Source organism: Callorhinchus milii, unplaced genomic scaffold, assembly GCF_018977255.1.
Source record: "Callorhinchus milii isolate IMCB2004 unplaced genomic scaffold, IMCB_Cmil_1.0 Scaffold21, whole genome shotgun sequence".
Classification (NCBI taxonomy): Eukaryota; Metazoa; Chordata; class Chondrichthyes; order Chimaeriformes; family Callorhinchidae; genus Callorhinchus; species Callorhinchus milii.
The window spans coordinates 7,365,674-7,385,738 of NW_024704762.1; the positions used below are offsets into that span (position 1 = coordinate 7,365,674).

Consider the following 20,065-nt stretch of genomic DNA (forward strand, 5'->3'; position numbering starts at 1 on the left):
GAGCGGGTCATGGCACAGATGTGGGGTAGAAAGGATAGTTGAGGGTCAAACAAGACCCCAAGGTTCCGGACCGGCTTAGCAAGCTGCAGCGTGCAACCATGGATGGTGATGCAGTCTGCGCCTGAGGTGTGGAGGCACTGACGGGAGCCAATCAGGAGATCCTCGGTCTTGTTAGCTCTCATCCAGGACTTGGTGTCCGACAGACAGAGGTAGAGGCGGGTGCCATCCGCAAACGTGTGGAAGTTGACCCCATGGCTGCGGATATTGGAGAGGAGGGGACCAAGGACCGAGCGCCCTGAGGAACGCCACCCGAGACGGTGCGGGGGCTGAAGGAGAAGCCGTTTGCGTAACAAACGTAAGAGTTATTGTTATTATTATAATAATAAATGGTGGTTTGGGTTGGCCTCTGAGCATCACTTTCACTGACACCTCAGAGTCCCGCCTCCTCCATTGCTCACCGTGTGTGCTCAGGCCCCTCCCTCCACTTACACACTCGCTGCGCTGATTGGTCAGCGCCGCTGTCAATCACCTCTGCACCCCCGACGTCCCGAACCATTGACGTCAGGCAGGCGGAGCCCCGCCCTCCCCAGCTCCTGCGCGCTGATTGGCTGCGGTCTGCGCGCTAGGGGCGGGGCCGGCGCTGTGGGTTGGTCGGCGGGGATGTCAATCAAGACGGTGGGTGGGTGGGGGGGGGCGGTTGAGTGGCGGAATAGCGGGGAGGGCGGTGGTTAAAGGGAAAGGCGGTGGTTAAAGGGAAGGGCGGTGGTTAAAGGGGAGGGGCACGGCAGGGAGAGTGACGGTTGGAGACGGAAGGAGCAATTAATTAAGGCGTAAAGAAGGAAAAGAACCCCCCACCACCCCCCCAACCTCACGCCACCCCATCCCCCTCCCTCCCTCCACCCTCCCCGGAGCTTCACCGGCCTTCAGTTGTAACGGGTGTTACCCTGCACCCCCTCTCCCCCCTCTCCCCCCACTCTCTCTCTCTCTCTCTCTCTCCCCCTCACCGTTACCCCAGTGTTGTGTTGTGTTGTGAGCGGTAAGTAACGCGGAGCCGTCACAGGACATCACAGGGTGAGGCCCTGCCACGAGCTGCCGAGTTAAACCGTTGCGTTAGAGGAGGTTCCGGACTCAGACCGGGAGGGGGGGGTGTATATATGTGGGTGTATTTGTATGGGGAGGGGGTGTGTGTGTGTGTGTATGTGTGTGTGTGTGTGTGTGGGTGTGAGGGGTGTGTGTGTGTGGGTGTGAGGGGTGTGTGTGTGTGGGTGTGAGGGGTGTGTGGGTGGGTGTGAGGGGTGTGTGGGTGTGGGTGTGAGGGGTGTGTGGGTGTGGGTGTGAGGGGTGTGTGTGTGTGGGTGTGAGGGGTGTGAGGGGTGTGGGTGTGAGGGGGGGCTGTGTGTATGGGGCGTGTGTGTGTGAGGGTGTGTGGGGGGTGTGTGTGAGGGTGGGGTGGGGGGTGTTTGTGGGGGTGTGTGTGTGGGGGGGCTGAGGGTGGGTTGGGGGTGTGTGGGTGGGGTGGGGGGGTGTTTGTGTGGGGTGTGAGGGTGGGTGTGTGTGGGGGGTGGGGTGGGGGGTGTTTGTGTGGGGTGTGAGGGTGGGTGTGTGGGGGTGAGGTGGGGTGTGTGTATGAGGGTGGGGGGGTGTTTGTGTGTGAGGGTGGGGTGGGGGGCTGTGTGTGTGTGTGGGGGTGAGGGGGTGAGGTGGGGTGTGTGTATGGGGGGTGGGGGGGGGGGGTGAGGTTTGGAGTGGAGAGAGCAATCCTGACAGCACAGGTCACAGTGCGCAGTCTGTGGAGTGTGTTTACAGTTTGAATTGTTGATTTTGCATTTTATCGCCAGTTTTATTATTCTTAAACAAAAGTCACGAGAGCCACACGTACCTGAAAGTTAGGCTCTCCATTCAGTTCGGTCCGGATGTTATTTGTTTTGCTGAAAAATGTTATTAAACCATTGCAATGTTACAATAACACCCAACTGACTGACAGGATACGATGCACTGGGTGCAATTCTACCACAGTGTTGATTTTGATCTCGAAACACACTCCAGGAAAAGTAACAGCAGCTTTTTTTTCTTCCAAACTGACTGGAGCCCAGCGACCGTCTGGGAAATATATTGGTGGAGTATATTTTTGTTGCTCATAATAAAATTAATAAATACAGCCAGTTGCCAGTGAACGATACGCGATTGGATATTGCACCAAAAAGCTGATGATGGGAGTGGGAGTGTGGGGAATTGTCGATGTAGGAACGTGCAGATACAAAATAGGATGGGACTGGCAGTTGCACTTATTTATGCGAAATATGTGTTAAAATAAGTTAAATAGACTACTGGTGTTCTGACAGTTGATCGGTAAACACAATCTTGACATAACAGCTTGCCAAGTTTTCATTGCAGGATTCAACCACTGCCTCTATAACACCCCGATGGTGAAAGAAAATAAGAGGAAATTGCAAAGCTTCTCTGTTGTGTAGGACGACGACGACAACTACTTGCTTTTATACAGTCCCCCACCCAGGGTAGCGTCTCAGAATGCTTGGCAGTGACGGAGCGGGATGCTGAGCCGGTGGGAGGTGACCAAAGGCGCACGGTTGAAGCGGAAGGTCTTCAGGTGTGACCTGAAGACGGGGAAGGAAGGGGCAAGGCGGAGGGATAGAGGAAGAGTGTTCCAGAGTTTTGGGCACAGTGGCTGAAAGTGTGGCCACCAAGGGCGGAACGAAGGGCACAAGGGACATGCGGGAGTGGGGCGCCAGTCACGAGGAGGCAGTGGGTTGGGGAGTGGGGAGGTGGTAAACAGGTAGTGAGGAAGGTGGTACCAGGGCATGAAGGAATTTGAAGAGTGTGAGGATCTTGAAATTGATCAGTTTGGCGATAGGGAGCCAGTGCATCCTGGCTCGATCTGGTGCGATGGGGGTGCGGAGTTCAGTACGGGCGAGTATGCAGGCAACAGCGTTTCGGATCAGCTGGATTTTGTGGATGGTGGAGTTGGGGAAAGCAGTGAGGAGGGCATTTGAATAGAATTAACACCCAAAGCAGCATCGCAGCAAAGCATGGGGGGAGTGGGGAAGAAATGGCGTTCGTTGGACAGCAGTTGAGATTGGTAATTCTCTCTCTCTCCCACCCCCCACCCTCCGCCCCCGCCCCTAGTTTGAGTGCTTTGTGGCAACATTGCCACGGGGTACAGTATTATCTTCACCACTTCAAAATGCAACCTTGTGAAAATTGAACGAAATAGAACGTATCCAGTTGACTATTTCTAATCGTTTTGCTACATAAGTGGTGGGATACAAAAAATTGCTTATTTATTTGCCGTGTGTCAACGGACTTCAGTTACTTTGATTCAGGTTTATGAAATTAAACAAAAGTTTCTTCTGAAAAGTGTATCCATCTCATTTTCAATTGGAGTTTTGCGCTGAAATGTGATGATACGTTTGTAGCACTTATTAACCAGCAAACGTCTTCTCTTCAAAAGAGATTTCAGCTCTTATAATATATTTAGACCAACGAAGACTTTTTGTTTGGCAGATTTCAATCTGTCTACGAAAAACAAAGTGGGCAGTGTTCGGTTGTGAATTTAGAGCAACAGTTGGGTTGCAACTATTTGTAATTAAATGGTTAGCATTACCTGAACCCTGAGAACCCTGTTCAGCTATAATACAGTTTAGGCAAACCTGTTTTTGCTCTACGGCCACCTCCCCCCCCCCCCCCCCCCCCCCCCCCGGCTCAGGTTCTGCCACTGTTCAGTGCTCTGAGACGCTACCCTGCGAGGAGGGCGCTATATATAAGTGCAAGTTGTTGCTGTTCGCACACAACTTTTCTGTAAGCATATTTTACTGATTGACTGTCGTAGCAGACAGTAAGTACGGCTTCGCATACACAAACAACTGTATTGGCTGTTGTAATTTTTTTTTAAAAAAACATTGGGCCATTTGCAAACAGACTCCCAGACAATGTAACAGGTTTGCCTGACAGCCAATCCTTTGGATCTAAATTAAGCCATTTCTATTTTGGAGAGTGTACGTTTTAACTAACCATTAAACCGTTATCATTAAGGTCCATTGAAATTCCCACGAGGACAACTGCATTCGTATTGTAATGGACTGCGGTTGCAGAGCAGTTTCTTATTTCAACAAAAACTGAGTCTCCTAGTGACGTTCTAGTGGGGGCGCGGGTGTGGGGCTGGGAGGAAGAGAGAAATTGCTAGGGGTATGGAAAGGAAATCATTACATTTAGCAAAGAGGATGGAGAAAGGAAGTAAATAACTGTTTGTATGGGGGAGGAGCCTTGATCATGTGAAAAAAAATTATTTGGTAACTCAATCCACGTATGTTTGTGGGACACTACTATTTGCAATTGGCTGCCGCGTTTCACCATATAATACAGTCACTCCACTTTACAGTATATCCTGTGAAACGCTTTGAGATGTCTCAACAATGTGATAAGGCGCTATGTCAAATGCAAGGATTATTATTTGTAGATCAATGTGGCTGCCAATCTGTGCAAAGCAATGTCCCACAAACAGCAATACAAAGAATGACCATCTTTGCCATCTATTGCCAGAGTATCTTTAATGTCCTGTAGCTCAGTGGTTAGAGCACTCGCTTTGCAAGCGAGAGACCTGAGTTCAATTCCAGGCAGGGCGAAACCTTGGGCAAGTTTCCTTACTCCACACAGAGCCTAATAATAATCCCTCCAAAAAACCCCAAACAATAATAAATTGGTCATTTTCAACCTGCGACTGTTTGTGGGACATTGCTGTGCGCAATTGGCTGCCGCGTTCGCCCACAAATATACAGTCAATTCACTTTACAGTGTGTTCTGTGAAGCGCTTTGGGACGTCCTCCTGACGTGAAAAGCGCTATATCAAATGCAAGGATTATTATTATTATTATTATTATTATTATGTCCATCTGAACAGCCAGAGGGGACTTTGGTTTAAATCTCATCCGCAGGATGAGTGGTGGGTGGAGGGAAAGAGCACTTTGTGGTCCAGAACAGTTACCTTTTGCCAACATTGACCTTCTGCATCAGAGACTCAATGCAGATAAAAGGACTTCACCACTTAAGTCACATGTGGATATATGGCATTCTGGTGGATATTTAGCATACTGTGGTTGATTTGGGTGAAATACTTTGTATTTTACTTCCTATGTTGAAAATGATTAACTACTGTCCTACAGACTTGGCAAAATAAAAATAAGTTTTGAAATTATATGATTAATTATATATTTTTTCTATTTTTTGTTAATATTTTCCCTGGTACGGACTGCTTTTTAATTCAGGGTTTTGGACATTTTATTCTCTTGTGTTTTAAGGAGAAATATTTCAGTTGGCTCGTTGTATTTTGGGTGTGGTTGTTAGAACATCCTAGAATTGTTGAAACTGATGATCTCTGATCATTAGGAATTACTTGCCAGTAAAATTTATTTACTGGAAACTGTTGAATCTTTGTTACAAGGTAACTCTAAAGTGACATACAGTCACGCCTTAGATTTTCTTTGCAGTGAGATTTTTGTTTAACTTTTGCTTTGTTTGCTCCTTGAATGTTTTGAACATAAATACTTTTGAACATCTGACTTATTCTGTTGATAAACACAAAGCCTTTATTGTCAGTAACTTCCAAAGACTCCTGATTGAATTTTTGGGTAAGAAATGCAACCTTTAGGTACATTAGGATAGAACTTCAATTGTTGGCAGGAATTTTAGCCTAAAGTATTGGTCTTGCTTGTCCAATAATCATTCCTTTCCCAGCCTAGTTGCTAAGTGGAGTTTTGGGGATTTTAATATAGTGTGCCTGTGTATGTCTATATAAATATTATATTTTGCCGACAAAAGAGTCAATTTACTTTACAGTATATTCTGTGAAGTGCTTTGAGCCATCTAGAAGATCAGATAAGGCGTTATATCAAATGCAAAGATTATTATTATTATATATTCTCTCTGTTACCCTAAACGCACGCGTACAGAAAATTCAGGATAAATTAACTCTGGTTTAACTTGTCACTGTTGACTTTTTCCTTGCTGTCACTATCCCGGCTGCTTCCCACCCAAAATGCTGATAGGGACTTTGTTTTACTTGTCCCTCCACACTATATCTTCCCATTGTGTAGCTTTGATCTGTATAGACATTTCTGTACATTAAAGCTATATAATTGTTCTTTTGTCTATAGCACCATCTATCGGTAGAACTTGTCTCGTCAGTGCTCCACTTCAATTTTAAATGGTGCATTTTGTTTATCCATTATTTTCTGACAAGTGAAGAGTTCTGTCCCAACATAATTACTAGTGAAAGGTTTTTACCGAGTAAAACCTATTCGGTTCGCAACTTGCAAGGTTATTTCAAGTAGAGGTGACGCGTTACAGGTCAGTTAATGCTGCAAAAATAATACATAAGAATGAGTTATCAGTATTGGATGTGATACTTTTTCCTGCCACACAGTGGCATCAAATCTTATTCTTTCAGACCACACCAGAAGGATGAAGGATGCCTTACTCAAACCTAGTGACATTAGGGTGTGGCATTCTGTTCTTAGCCAATTTTGAAAATATCCTTCCTGCTCATACTTTGGCTTAAATATTATTTGCTGCCAATTAACAGCTGTATTTGAACTCAATTGCTGACCAGGACCGCTTTACTCCACTTCCATCGTTGTAAATTTCTCGATATATTTTAAAAGAATTTAGGTTCCTCATCTATTTGAGGGTGCTGGTAAATAGGCTCTTATCAATTCAGCAAGTCGGTTTAAAATAATTGATCTGCAGCAAGAAAGGTTTTGATTCCATCAGGTTGGTTTTAAATGCATTCAAAAATGTTTATCCTTAATACAAATCTTTCTTACCATTTCCCAGGTCATCTGTTTCTGAAACCTTTTCGCTCAGAAGAGACTGTTCCTGTTGGATCAGCTTACAAGGTCAGTACTGTATTTTGAATTATCTCTTAACAAACTGACAGTGGACATGAATAATGCTGGTACAATAAGGCATCATAAATGATGCACAGGTGCTATTTCTCGTTCCTATCAAATAGTGGATTTATAACAAGTGTAAAATTGGACATTGAAAATCAAAAACAGTTGGCATTGAAACTCCATAGTATTACCAGAAGAGATTATTGTTGCCTTATTTAATAAATCTAGTTCTTCCCATTTCCCTTCCCTCTCCCGGTCCCCTTCTAGTAGCTTTGCCCTTACGAGAATTTCTCTAGGTCAGAAATTTATTGTGCATCTCAGATGTTGTTGGAAGTCATGTGTCAGTTGAACAGTATTCCAATAGAACCAGAGGAAGTGTTTGTGTTCCTGGAAATCAAGCTCAGACTAGCCTTCTGCCAGATATTATTAAACTCCAGCTCATTAGTCTAGTAGTTGTTGACTACAATCTTTGACTAATACGTTTGGTTATTGAATTGGTTAATCAGATATGTATTCAAATAGTTGTATGGAAATAGTAGCAGCAAGTCAGCATTTTCCCCTGGAATGTGTGCTGCTTATGTAGGGATGATTTAAAGGAAAAGTTTGGCATTCAAATTAATATACCGAATTCTTGATGTTGTAGACGAGGAACAAATTCTAGTCCCTTGTATTAACACCGAACACTAACAACAGTTAGAGTAACTGTCCTTCAAAATCTGTTGTAGCTTATTGGTTAAATGTCCACTTGATGTATGTTCTTATAATATTCTATCCATACTTTGCAACTGTGCCACTGGAGTTACTGTCTTTAATACCTCTCTGACCTCCTCTCTCCTCAAAACAGCACCCGTTGCCTTCGTTCCTCCGGGTCTGGCCTCCTTGTCCCCCGAGTCCTCCGCTCCACCCTCGGGGGCCGTGCCTTCAGCCATATGCCCCGAGGCTCTGGAACTGCCTTCCTCACTCCCTTCGTCTCGCTCCCTCCCTTCCCATTTTCAGGTCTCTGCTGAAGACCTTTCTTTTCGACCGCGCCTTTGGTCACCTTCCCCCCCTCCCCCCGGCTCGGTCCCGGGATCCAAAACAGTAAAGCTCTCTGAGACCCCGTCCAGCGTGGAGGGCACTGTATAAATCAAAGTTGTTGTAATACAAACTTTAATTTGAAGTTTGAAGTTGCCTGATAGGGCCAAAGGCCAAGATACAAGATTCTGAGTGCTGAGTTAGTCATTGCAATAAACTTAGTTCTTGTGTTTGTGTTTATCGGTAATGCAAGATGGCTCATCCAAGATAGGGTGATGGAATGAATCTGTTCATGTGATTTTAGGCTCCAGGGTTGTTATGGGGCTTGGCACCTGTTGCTGGGCTGTGAACAGTCAGGTTTCAAATAGCTGGTGAGAAAATCCTTGGTTGGAGAAATGACTGTTGTGCTATGAGTCAGCTTATGTGATATGATTTAGCTTTGTGGTTTACTCCCCCCTCCCCTACTTCTTTGACTTCACCTATGACCACCTCCTACATTGTCCAAATCCACCTTTGTAAAGCACTCAGACATTATCCAACATGAAGGGTGCTATAGAAATGCAAGTTATTTGCTGTTGAATAGTATCATTAGGTTGTTAACCTCTACTTAAACAGATTAACACCTAAGATGTTCAGATAATTAAACATTAAATACTGAATGTATACTGTGCTGTCTGAGTTGGCAATTAGATTTCTCATCAATATAATTTAATATACAGGAATAGAGATGTCTTTCAAAAATAAATCTTCCCGTAAATTGCTATGAAAACTTTTACTGGCACATTGTTCTATTTGATGAATGGTTTAATTGTATTTCAGTATCTGCACACCTACGGATGTTTTTTTTCTTCCAAAGCTGAAAGTAAATTTTGTGCTTTTAAAAGCAATTCATGATAGTACGAATCTTAATGTGGAGGTGCTGTGTTTGGAGCAAACGGTTCTCTGAATCATACATCAGGGTGACATTCTGAAACATCTGCTACATTTATAAATCTATAAATTTATAAATACATTTATACATCTATAAATCCTGCTCAGATACTACTGGAAAACATAAAGCTGACTGGAAACTTCCACACTCTTGTGTATGAGTTAGGTAACTCACTAGAGCAGTAAGTCAGCTGGAATCTTCCTGGCAATGCACTCATTACTGCAATGCTGCTGGTAAATGTTCTCCCTTCTAATAGAATACGTGTTCACTGCCTATTATGCTGCCGCATAGATGACTAGAATCTCTGCACTTGCTGAGAATTCATTCTGGGCTGGAGCAGAACAACAATTTTCCAGTCCCATTATGTTATTTAAAGGCTATTATAAAGGCTGCAAAATCACCTTCAAACAATAGAAATCTAAATTCATCATATGAAAAATCGCTAGATGACTGAAGACGACCTATGTGTGTGTGGGCAATGTATATCTGTGTAATAACTTGCCTCAAAGGCTATATTTTACACAGCAATAAACAGGATATCTCAAAATTAGCAATGTTCTCATGATAGGAGTCAAAGCTTATGTGAACAGCACATTTCTGTCTTGAGGTCTCAACTCCAGTATTGCTCCACAAATACCATGCTGTCATTCTAAACTTGATCAGTGGCAATCAGCAGATTTATTTCATTTATAAAGGCATCATCATTACCTCCAGTCTTGACTACACTAACTTCCTGTTCACCCAACTCTTCCCTCCACAATCTGCAGATTATTCAGAACTCTGCAGCTCGTGTCCTCTCCCGCACAAAGTTTCACTGGCTCCCCATCCCCCAGAGGATCAAATTCAAGATCCACGTCCTCATCTGTAAAATCATCCATGGTGTTGCTCCTCCCTTCTGCTGCGACTTATTAAAATTTCACCAAAGTGTCCATTCCGTCCACTCCACGTCCTTCCACTATCAGCAGTCGGGCTTTCAGCCTTTCTGTCCCCACCCTCTGGAATTCCATCTCTGAGCCCCCTCCCTTGCCTCCTTCAAATCCCATTTCAAGACCCTCCTTTTTGACCGAGCCTTTGGTTATCTTCCTTCCTCCACCCACCCTTACTCTCCAACCCATTCTTATCCCACCCAGGTGTTCGGGTGCAAACCCCTCATCCGCAGAGTGAAAGGCGCTATGTAAATACAATTTGTTGTTATCATGTGAACCAATTTCCAGTCCAATTTCCCTTGAACATTTTCTGTTCATGTGTGGCTTACACCAAGAATAGGAACAGTAGATGACTTTCCACCCTGAGGGTACTGTACTAAGTTTTGGTTCCTTTGCTACTGCCCAATTTTATCCACTAATTTAGTATAGACTAGGAATTTAATCTGGATTTTGCTGGTCTGAATGGCTCCATGCCATTTTATGGAATGCAAACAAACTTCTGAACTTAGGCAAAAAGACTTGAATACACTTAACAGTTATTTATTTTACTGTACCATCGTGAATTACCACTTTTATAAGGCATTAGTGTAGTTCCAAGACCTAGTTGTCTGCCTTGACCAGTTATCTCTCTACTAAGAATGTAGAAAAGGACTTTTGTTGAAAATGGGTTCCACAGTGCCCAATCTTTCCTTGTTTGCCTTGCCCGTAAACGCGCATCTAGATTTTTCTTCCCATTACTGACTGAGGGCCAAGTCTAAAATATCTTGTATGTAGGAATGCCGAATATTTTCAGTGTATGTCAAACATGCACACGTGGTGTGTCTAGAATTTCTCTGGGAATTTGAGCCGAACACAGACCAAATATTTTTAGTTATGTATTCATCTCATTGTATTGAATGCTCTTAACTTGGTTTCTAAGTTCTATTTCTTTCCTCGTGCCCTGGAAACAAGTGCATTAAGTGTTTATAAAATTTAAAACACTCCCAATTTATTCCTTTATTCCCTAAAGTAAGGCATCACTTTATTGGCATCTTGAACAGTCAAACAGTGCTAACAAAAATACAATGTGGTTGCAACATTGAAAAGAAAACAATATTGATAGTTAGCCTTATGAGTAATAATGGTAATGCTGAATATTTCTGTTTATTCAGCATGTTGGCCACACACATTATGATCTGTATTATTTCACGAAAGGCTGGAGTATTCATTCCAATACCCACTGGAGGGCAGTGCAGACTTAGTTTTGAGCATATTCATGGAGCGATTACTGTCAGAAATTCATGGCTGTCTGAATATTTCAGGCTTCCGGTTAGTCAGCCGTTTACCATCTGATTAAAAATCATAGCACGATTGTACATTTATTTCCAATGTATATTGTAGGTCCCGATGTTATTCTATTAGATAAACTCTGTAGAGCCCCCTGCTTCATCTCTTTGTAAGGGAATTTCTTTTATATTTGATTGTAGAAGCTTACAAAGTCCTTTGTGTCATAAATTGTGCAACTAAACAACAATGAGGGTGGAATCTTAATCAGATCACTGAGAATTCCCTTTCATGGATTATTTAGCGCATTCTTAAACCACCAAAACAAGCAGACAAGATCTCTGTTTAATTTACCAGAAAGACCGCACCTGTCTAATGCAATATTTCCTCAGTGATCAGTCTAAATTATCAGCTCGCTGTATAGGTAAGAGTCCTGCCAAACTGTCACTGCAGTTATCTTCTGCAATTAACTAAACAGAATTCCCTGGCTGAACAAACTAACAGGTGATCGCTTCTTCATCTGTACGTACGCCAATAGGAACGATCTCCACCTCTCCTCTCTGGACAATGCTTTGTCCATTGGGACTAGTTGAGATTAGGAACCTGCCATCTATGGAACTATGTTCCTTTGCGTACAATTGGCATCTAGCATGACGCTAAGACTTGTTGCCTTTTGTGTAATTGCTTTAATATCTCTTTTTCAAACCGAGCTTTTAAATCCAGCTTATAAACGGAAAGCTTGATGTTTGACAACCTAATGTGGAATTTATCCAACTATGGGTGTCAACCTACGCGGGTGTGTTCTTTGTTTCCTGCTCAGTTGAAGGATAAGTTATTTTATTCAAAGTCTAAACATGGAACTTAAGTAGCATTGTAGCACTGCCATTACAAAATCAGTTTCTGTATTCTGAACAAGGCAGCTATTCATACAAAATGTATTTTTAGCCACCATTTTCAATACATATCTGTTTTCATTCCTCCTGTTACGCATTTTGTTCACTGGCCAAGAGGGGAAGCACATTGACCACCTAGGCCAATTCTTCTATTTAACTAGTGGCTCAGAAGTGCAGACGTCTAGAGCACTTGGCGTTATGCTTTTGTCTGTTTCATCCAAAGATCAGGAGCTCGTATGTGACATCTGTTTGCAAGAACTTTCTCTCCCCCAGACCCTGCATTGGCAACACCTTGCATTTATATAGCACCTTTCCTGTAAAAGTAATTTTGCAAAGCAGCTTGCAGATCAGATAGATTAATTCAAGATAAAGTAGATGTCGGTGGCAAACACTGCAGTTAATTTGCACTAATAATGAGATGACTAATCCATTAATTTGCTTAATTAAATGCACCACATCTGGAATTCACTTACCCTGCTCATATAACTTGGTCTGTATTAAATTACCAAGGTTGTGAATTCATTAGATAGACTGAGGATTACATTAAATTACAATGCTAGGAGCTGATCTATCAATTAAAATATTTTACACTTTAATATTTAGCTTAGTTTAGATGGTCATTTTATGACTGAAGTGTACATGGATTGGTTAAAATTTTAACGTGCACTTTTATCAAAACCTTAAAAAGATTGGCAGAAGATACCTTCAACAAACCAGTGCACCAACTAGAATCAAATTTGCAGCCTCTCAAAGAACCGGTGAAGAAAGGGTTAATAATTAGGTATAATATTTTATGTTATCCACAAACTGATGATGATAAATCTTTGCATTTGATACAGCGCCTGATACGTTGTCGACACATCTCAAAGTGCTTCACAGGGTATACTGTCAAGTGGATGGACTGTTTTGTAGGCGAAATGTTATAACCACTTTTGTGCACAGCCATGTCCCACAAACAGCCATGGACTGAGTGACCAATTTTATTTGAGGGTGGGGGGGAGTTGTTGTCCAGGGCACTGGGAGAGAGAAACTCCTTACTCTTTTCTAATAGCGCCAAGGGATTTTAAATGTCCACCTGAATAGGCAGACAGGACCTCGGTTTAACAGCTCATCTGAAGGACGGCAATTCCAACAATGCAACCACATCCCCACCTCTTCCAGTATTGCATTGGAGTGTCAGCTTAGACCCGGTGTGGGGCTTGAACCCACAAACCTCTGAGTGTTACCACTGAGCCAGGCTGATATTTTGTACTTAATGATCTTAATGTGGATAGGTGAGGGGGTGATGGCTGGGTGCTGATTCATGAGCTCTGACTCACCCACACAGGCACCATCCGTGCGAAACTTAACCTTTTTTTTTCTTTTGGGATTTGCTTCTCGATGAGCAGAGGCAATGGAATTTGTGTTCCCCGACATGCACTGGCATATTTTGAGCCTTTATTATGAGCCGTTTGCCAACTTCTTTCGAAAAACAACATTCTGAAGCAAGCAAACTTGCTTTCGTTGGCGGTTTGCATGAAATTGCTTTTTTAAGTAACCTGGCTGCTATTCTATGAGTCATGTTGAGAATCTCCCAAAAAAATATTCGAAAACAAAATGAGTGCACTCATCTACATATTTCTCGTAACGTCGGCATTGTCATTTATGATCATGCTTTTTCTCAGCAAAATGTATTTTTCTATGAAAGTGACCATATTTTAAATGGCAGTTTCTTCAGTGGTTAACGTTTACCAAGCAAACAAATTTAGACCATAATGATTAACACCAGCTTTGTCGATCAGCTATATGCAGTGGCTAGCTATATGCAAAAGTTTGAACTCGCCTGTAGTTTGCATTTGTATTAAGCACTCAATCCACAACTGTTTGTGGGACACTGCTATGCACGGTTTGCTGCCAGGTTCGCCCATAAATGTATACAATCAATTCACTTTACAGTATATTCCATGAAGAGCTTTGAGATGTCTCAAAGACGTGATAAGGAGTTATATCAAATGCAAGGATTAAGATTATTATTCTAAGAATTTTGGGTGGGAGGAAATTCAATGCCCTGTACAATTATGTATGTGTTCCAAAACAGCCTGTGCTTTTCTGCACTAGCTGTGAGAACGTGAAGGAGTTATTGGCTTGAATGGGAAGGTTTTGGTTGTGCTCTGCTTGCTCCAAGAACAGCCTGCTCTGAATCCTTCAGCAGTGACTGTCAGAAGAGTTCAGCACTGTAAGAAAAATCAACACCTGTTGTTATACCCTCTTGATTCCAACCCCTAGCTTGGGTGCAAACCCTTGACTGTCTAGCGACTTGAGATGTCCTTCCGACGTGAAAGGCGCTATATAAATGCAAGTTGTTGTTGCTGTCAGGTGAAAGTGTTAGTTAATTTTGAATTTTCGTGATGCATTGCCAAGATTAAATTCTGATTGCACCATGACGTCTCTTTCTGCACACAAAATTAATTCTTGCGAGTTTTATTGAGTGTGGTTGGGGTTTGGGGAGGAGGTTGCTCCCAATCATGTCGATGCTAATATCGTTGCGAAGCACATACTCTGAATCCCAGTGAACAAGGTAAACACCTGTTCCTTTAGGCTTACACTGCACGCTGTAAATTGATTTACAAAAACACTAATTTGAAGAAAAAAAATTGCAATGAACATTTGAGATTAAAATGATCCTAGGATGATAGATTTTATTAAATGCTGTTTTTCTTGAATTTTTTTTTATAATCCTTTAGAATTGATATGATAAGATTTTTTTAAAACAACTATGGAAATCACTAAACTAGCTTATGCCATATGCCATTTTTATTGACTCTGCATTTGGTAGCTTTTTGGCATCCTAAAATGGTTAATTGTATGTTTTAGTTATTTTCCTATAAACTTTTGGTTCAGAAACTCGGCACAAAGTGAAGTTAAATTAGATGGCATTTAACAAAGGTCCTACAATGCATCATTACAGCATGCCAGTAAATTATTTGTAATAAGATTAGATTTAGGCTTGCCTTACATTATTGGTCTTTAGTCTAAGGTTACTGTCATTCCGTAGAATTTTTTTTACCACATCTCTTCTCCAAGTGTTGCAATTCATCCCTTGGCAGAATTGTTTGCCAGGTAACCTCTTGCAGCCTTTCGAGTTAATCTTGAGTTGACGTTTAAGTGAATCCAGAATTCGCTTCCCTCCACTTTGCAACACTGGCTATTCAAACTTGTTTTTAATTGGAAAAAGCAATTTAATAAACCCTGCTGTGACTCCACATTGTGTCAGGAATATATTGCACTGAATAATTTAAATCTGAGGATTAACACTTTATCGGATTCCATTGAAAACTTTTAACACACGTCATGTAATGTTATGCACCATGAATTGCATGCATTTTAAAAGGGATATAAATGATTGAATGTAGTACTTGTTTCTCAGGCCACTTGCTGAAGTGGCTGCAGGTTGAGAGGAAGTGGAAGAGACCTGGATTAAGTTTATTTGTTGATAAATTTACCAACTTGCGTAAAACGAGATTTCCCCTCTTAGGGAATGGGGGAAGCAAGAGGGAGAGTGTGATCTGGCAGAAACTCGTATACCAAATGAGTAGCTTTTCGATAGCACTGGGTGATGGAACTTTTAACATACCAATATTCTTACAGCGAAAACAAATTGTGCGCCCAGTTGCATTGCAGGGTGCATAACACTTTACAGCATAAACTGATGTCGGTAGTTGTATCAGCTAAGGCCATGCTGGTCATAGCGCATAACACTGAAACAGAATTTGGTGTCTCCAATACTGCTGCTGCTTGTGGCAGGCGCTGGGCATACCCTGATAGTACAATTGAGATTCAGAGCATGCCGTATAAATCGTGATCCCGCAACTTATCACGCTGTAGTAGAATATGTTGCTCTCTCACTGCGTTGGCTTCCCTAACACCAGATGCTTTCAGAAAGCAGCTTCACATGAACAGTTCCGAAGTGATAAAATGGTTTAATTTATTGCATTCCATCACCTCTCCAACTGTGCATGCATTGGGAGCTGTAGATCCTCTTCACCTGTGGCAACAAGCAACCAGTTGTCACCTCACTGGGTGGGTCATATTCAAATGTATGTTTATTGTAGTGGGGGAAGATGTCTTTATGTGGTGTTAAAGATGTGGAAGAAGGCCACACTTCCACACAGATGCAGACAGGTGTTGCTGTTTGTACAAGTGTGAAACTCTAATTCTGTTGTGAGAGCCGAGTGAGACTGTTATCCAATGTAGGGTAATATATTCCATTTATAGCTATAAACAAAATGATGGTAAAGCACCATTTTGTATCAGGAGCAGAATTTACACTGGGAGGCACAGAATAAATTATCATCCTTGCATTTGATATAGCGCCTCATCACATCTCGGAGACGTCTCAAAACGCTTCACAGAATATACTATAAAGTGAATTGACTGTATTTTGTTGGCAAAACTCGGCAGCCAATTGCCCACAGCAGTGTGTGTCCCACAAACAGTCATAAAACTGCCATTACTGATGAAAGCGTATATCTGCAGTGGAAGATTTACTGATCATTGCACCAAAAACAGTCAAGAAAAAACATTCGTAATGAGTTAGCTTCAGCCCTTTTGAAACTGAATAAGCAGTCATGCCTAACTATTGATTCCAATCCAATTACACATTTTCTGGAAGGTGACGGGCAGAAAAAAAAGCTTTGTGCAATATAAGTACTGAGCAACATAGAAACGGTAAGCCACTTTCAAAGGGTATGGTCTTCAGAAATGAAAATGAGTTTCAGAGGTGAATTATGGCATCATTAATGAGAGTGCTTGTATTTCTGAATCAAAGGGAAAATGTAGGTTGGTTAGAGGAGGAGGTTGAACTGTACTGTATGAAGATTAGCATGCTGACACATATCTGTCGTACACAGCCTGATGGCTTTTACTGAAAGCTGATAGATATCAGAATGAGCAGGCCACTGACATTTATCAAAAGTATACTGGGGTGGGGGGGGGGGGGGAATATGCACTTTATTAGTGGACAGGGTATTCAAAGTTATCCATCTGTTGGTTTCCTGATGATTTTGAATTGTTCAGGACAGGAAGCAATTTTAGGAAATATGACTCAAGGAGTCTTATAATGGGGGCACATGGTTAATAATCCTACCACAGAGACCCATTTTATATTTTGCCTCATGGAGATTGCAGTCAGTTTGGGTCAGGGTCAACAAAACTGAGTTCTGCTGTTGGGTTTCTTCACAGGAATGGCTTGATATTTTGTAATGGATACCAGCTGATTCCCAAATTGAAAAGGTTGCTTGATTTGCATGCATGCTAATGTTTGATGTTCAGATTGAATCAACAGAAGTTGATTCTGTTCTCTACTCGTCGCCCCGCACCCCATATTATATGGCTTTGTTGTGGGTAAATTTACTGCCTGGTGCTGCCTTTGGGCCATTTATTCCAGAATTTTCAGATTCAAATCCAAATCTCTACTGATCTCAGCTGGGATAGAAGTTGTAGGTTACTGTTGACCTCCTGATTGCTATCCTAGTCTTGATTGCTTTCTTGCAAAGGGGCGAAAAATGGGCTAAGAATTGTGTATTGTGTTTGGGACGGAGAGGAATAATCAGTTTACTGACCTCAACTGAGAGCATGTGGGATTTGTTGGTGTGCAGTATCATGTCGCTGTTCAAGAACTTGCATTGTAGAGGGTAATTTGAGCCAAACCATTACAGAATCAAAAACGGTTTTAACCTTGACCCAGTAACCTGAGCAGCTCCCCTGCAGAGTGACGTGATTTAATACATTGAAGGTGTGGTATTATTTTCCTATGCTCTGGTAACGGAGAGTGCAATAGTGCAAAACTGACCAATCACAAAGGCTATTGTTTATAACTGCCTGCAATCTACATTTAAGGCCCTTTTAGCCAAGCTTTCCCCTTTTCCCGCGCTCTCTCTCTCTCTCTCCAGCTGCCAACACAGCGACTGAACTCTTTTAAGTGTTTTTCTTAGCAGGCAGTTGAACACAGAAGCAATGGGTGTGCTGTGCTCTTCATTGTAAACTACTGCCTCTTACTCGTACATTTACTTCAAAGGAATAAATACTTCATTTACTTCATTTATTCAAAGAAATCAATATCCTTAGTTGATTGATTATTAGTTATTTAATTATTTCAATCTCTTTTTCATTGAATCTGGAAGGAAAATCTGACAACCGTTTAATGCTAAAATTGCACTGGCACCTTTTCACAAAAGTCAGGTACCTGTGTTGGGCATTCTGCAGGGATTGGTTTATTTGTTGTGCGGACTGAATGGGGAAGGCAAGTATGTCAGCAGTGTGGGTGCAGAAACCTTGTCTTAGCCCCCCCCTTAATAACGTCACTAGAATTTTAGAGCGCCTTTTCGTCCCTGCCCCCAGTCATGAGGAGGAAGGTGTGACAAAATGTTCCAACTGTTTCGGAGGGAGCAGCTGTAACCAAAACCATGCATTTGTGCTTTTTTTTTAATAATTTCGATAAAAATTTAGATATCAAATCTAATCTGATTGCATTCCATGTTCCTTTCACGTGAACTTTGTTTTGTGCTGTTAGTTAATTGCCATTTAGTGTCTGAAATTTGAGGTTTTGAATGTGGAGAGCTTGATATTTCACTCTCCCACTTGACATTTGAAGTCTCCAGTCATAGGTTGAAATCAGCATGTTTGCTGAGTTTTTGTCAATGTGAGTCAGTAGTAATGAAACCAACTGCTCTCACTCTGAAGTGCAGTGAGTGAGTGCGAGTGTGTAGGTGGGGGAGGTTGGTGGCAATTTAATCAGAAGCCTCAACAATCACGTGTTAGAACAGTAACATGTTAGAAAGTCCAAACAACTTAGAAAATAATTCCAAATGTGTTTGGAAAACAATGTTTATTTTTTTTAAACAAAAAGATCCTCGCTAACTGTTACAGTAGCAAAAATACACAAAAGTGTAGTGTGATTACAAAAATCTATCCTGCAATTGTTACTGTGAGTTCCCTTTTTGTTGTTATGAAAATAACCATTCAATGAGTCTGTGTCTCAATGGATGTCTTGACAAATTTATGTTTGTTTTATGTACTCCCTCAGCATTAATCATTCCTAATGCAGGTAATAATAACCTTTGCATTTGTCTCGCGCCTTTCAAGTCAGAGGATGCCCCAAAGCACTTTGCCACTGTATTCACGGTTGAACACGGCAGTCAATTTGCATAAAGCAATGTCCCACAAACGGCCAGAAATTCTGACCAATTTTATTTGGGGGGATTGTTGGCCAAGACAACGGGAGAGAGAAACTCCCTTCTCTTTTTGAATAGTGTCATAGGATCTTTAGCGTCCAAGGAGCCAGGTCATTGGTTTCACGTCTCACCCGAAGAAGAGCACCTCCAACACTGCACCCCCCACCCCTCACAGTGCTGCATTTTGAGTGTTGTGTGGGACTTGAACCTACTACCTTCTGAGAGTGCTAACACTGAGCCAGGAGGTACACTCCGGATTAGATACAGATTAGATACAAAATCATTCTGCTCAGCTTCATCTCAAGTCCTTCTCTGAGTGAGATTGATGTTTAGGTAACAAGTGCAGATGAATTATGAGCAATGTTTTGAGACGACCACACCCAAGTTCTGCCCATCCCTTAGGGGTGAAATAACAGGTTATAGGTTAAGCAGTTATTATTTCCATAATCGTCTACATATTGGTAGTGGACTAAAGGAGCGCATTATATTTCATTCTGTGGGTGGTGTGAAGCATGTAGGAGAGATCCCTGCTCGTAAAGGCCACGTTTCTTCTGTGACTGAATCATTGCATTTACATAATGCGGTTGCCATGGGTTCTGGCGTAGCGAGGCATAATTTGGTTGTAGTTTATTCTGCTTGTTAATGCTGGGTTGCCGTATTTGCTGTTGGGATCATGGCAGGTCAGTGAAGAAAATAGTTGCCGTTTGTGACAAAATACAAACCCATCTTTCACCAGTATACATAAGGAAATGACTGAATGATGAAATTAACATTATTTCTGTATATAATTTGGAATTTGCGTGGCCAAATTATATGGCCCAAATGTTAATTATAGTGAATCAAACCTTGCCAGTGCATGTTCATACAGCTTTCTTTTTTACATTTTTTTTTGAGATTTAATGGAACTCTGCTGTGAACCCGT

At 42.0% G+C, this 20,065-nt stretch overlaps 1 protein-coding gene across 1 annotated transcript in view; it reads left to right on the forward strand.

The window, feature by feature from the left end:
* The first annotated feature begins 1,007 nt into the window (after nt 1–1,007).
* Nucleotides 1,008–20,065, forward strand: part of LOC103181958 (guanine nucleotide-binding protein G(I)/G(S)/G(O) subunit gamma-7) — a 45,035-nt gene continuing 25,977 nt past the window's right edge. Inside the window, exons 1-2 of the mRNA XM_007898772.2 lie at nt 1,008–1,036; nt 6,847–6,908. The gene's annotated coding sequence lies outside the window, so the exon portion shown is untranslated. The remainder of the gene's footprint in view (nt 1,037–6,846; nt 6,909–20,065) is intronic.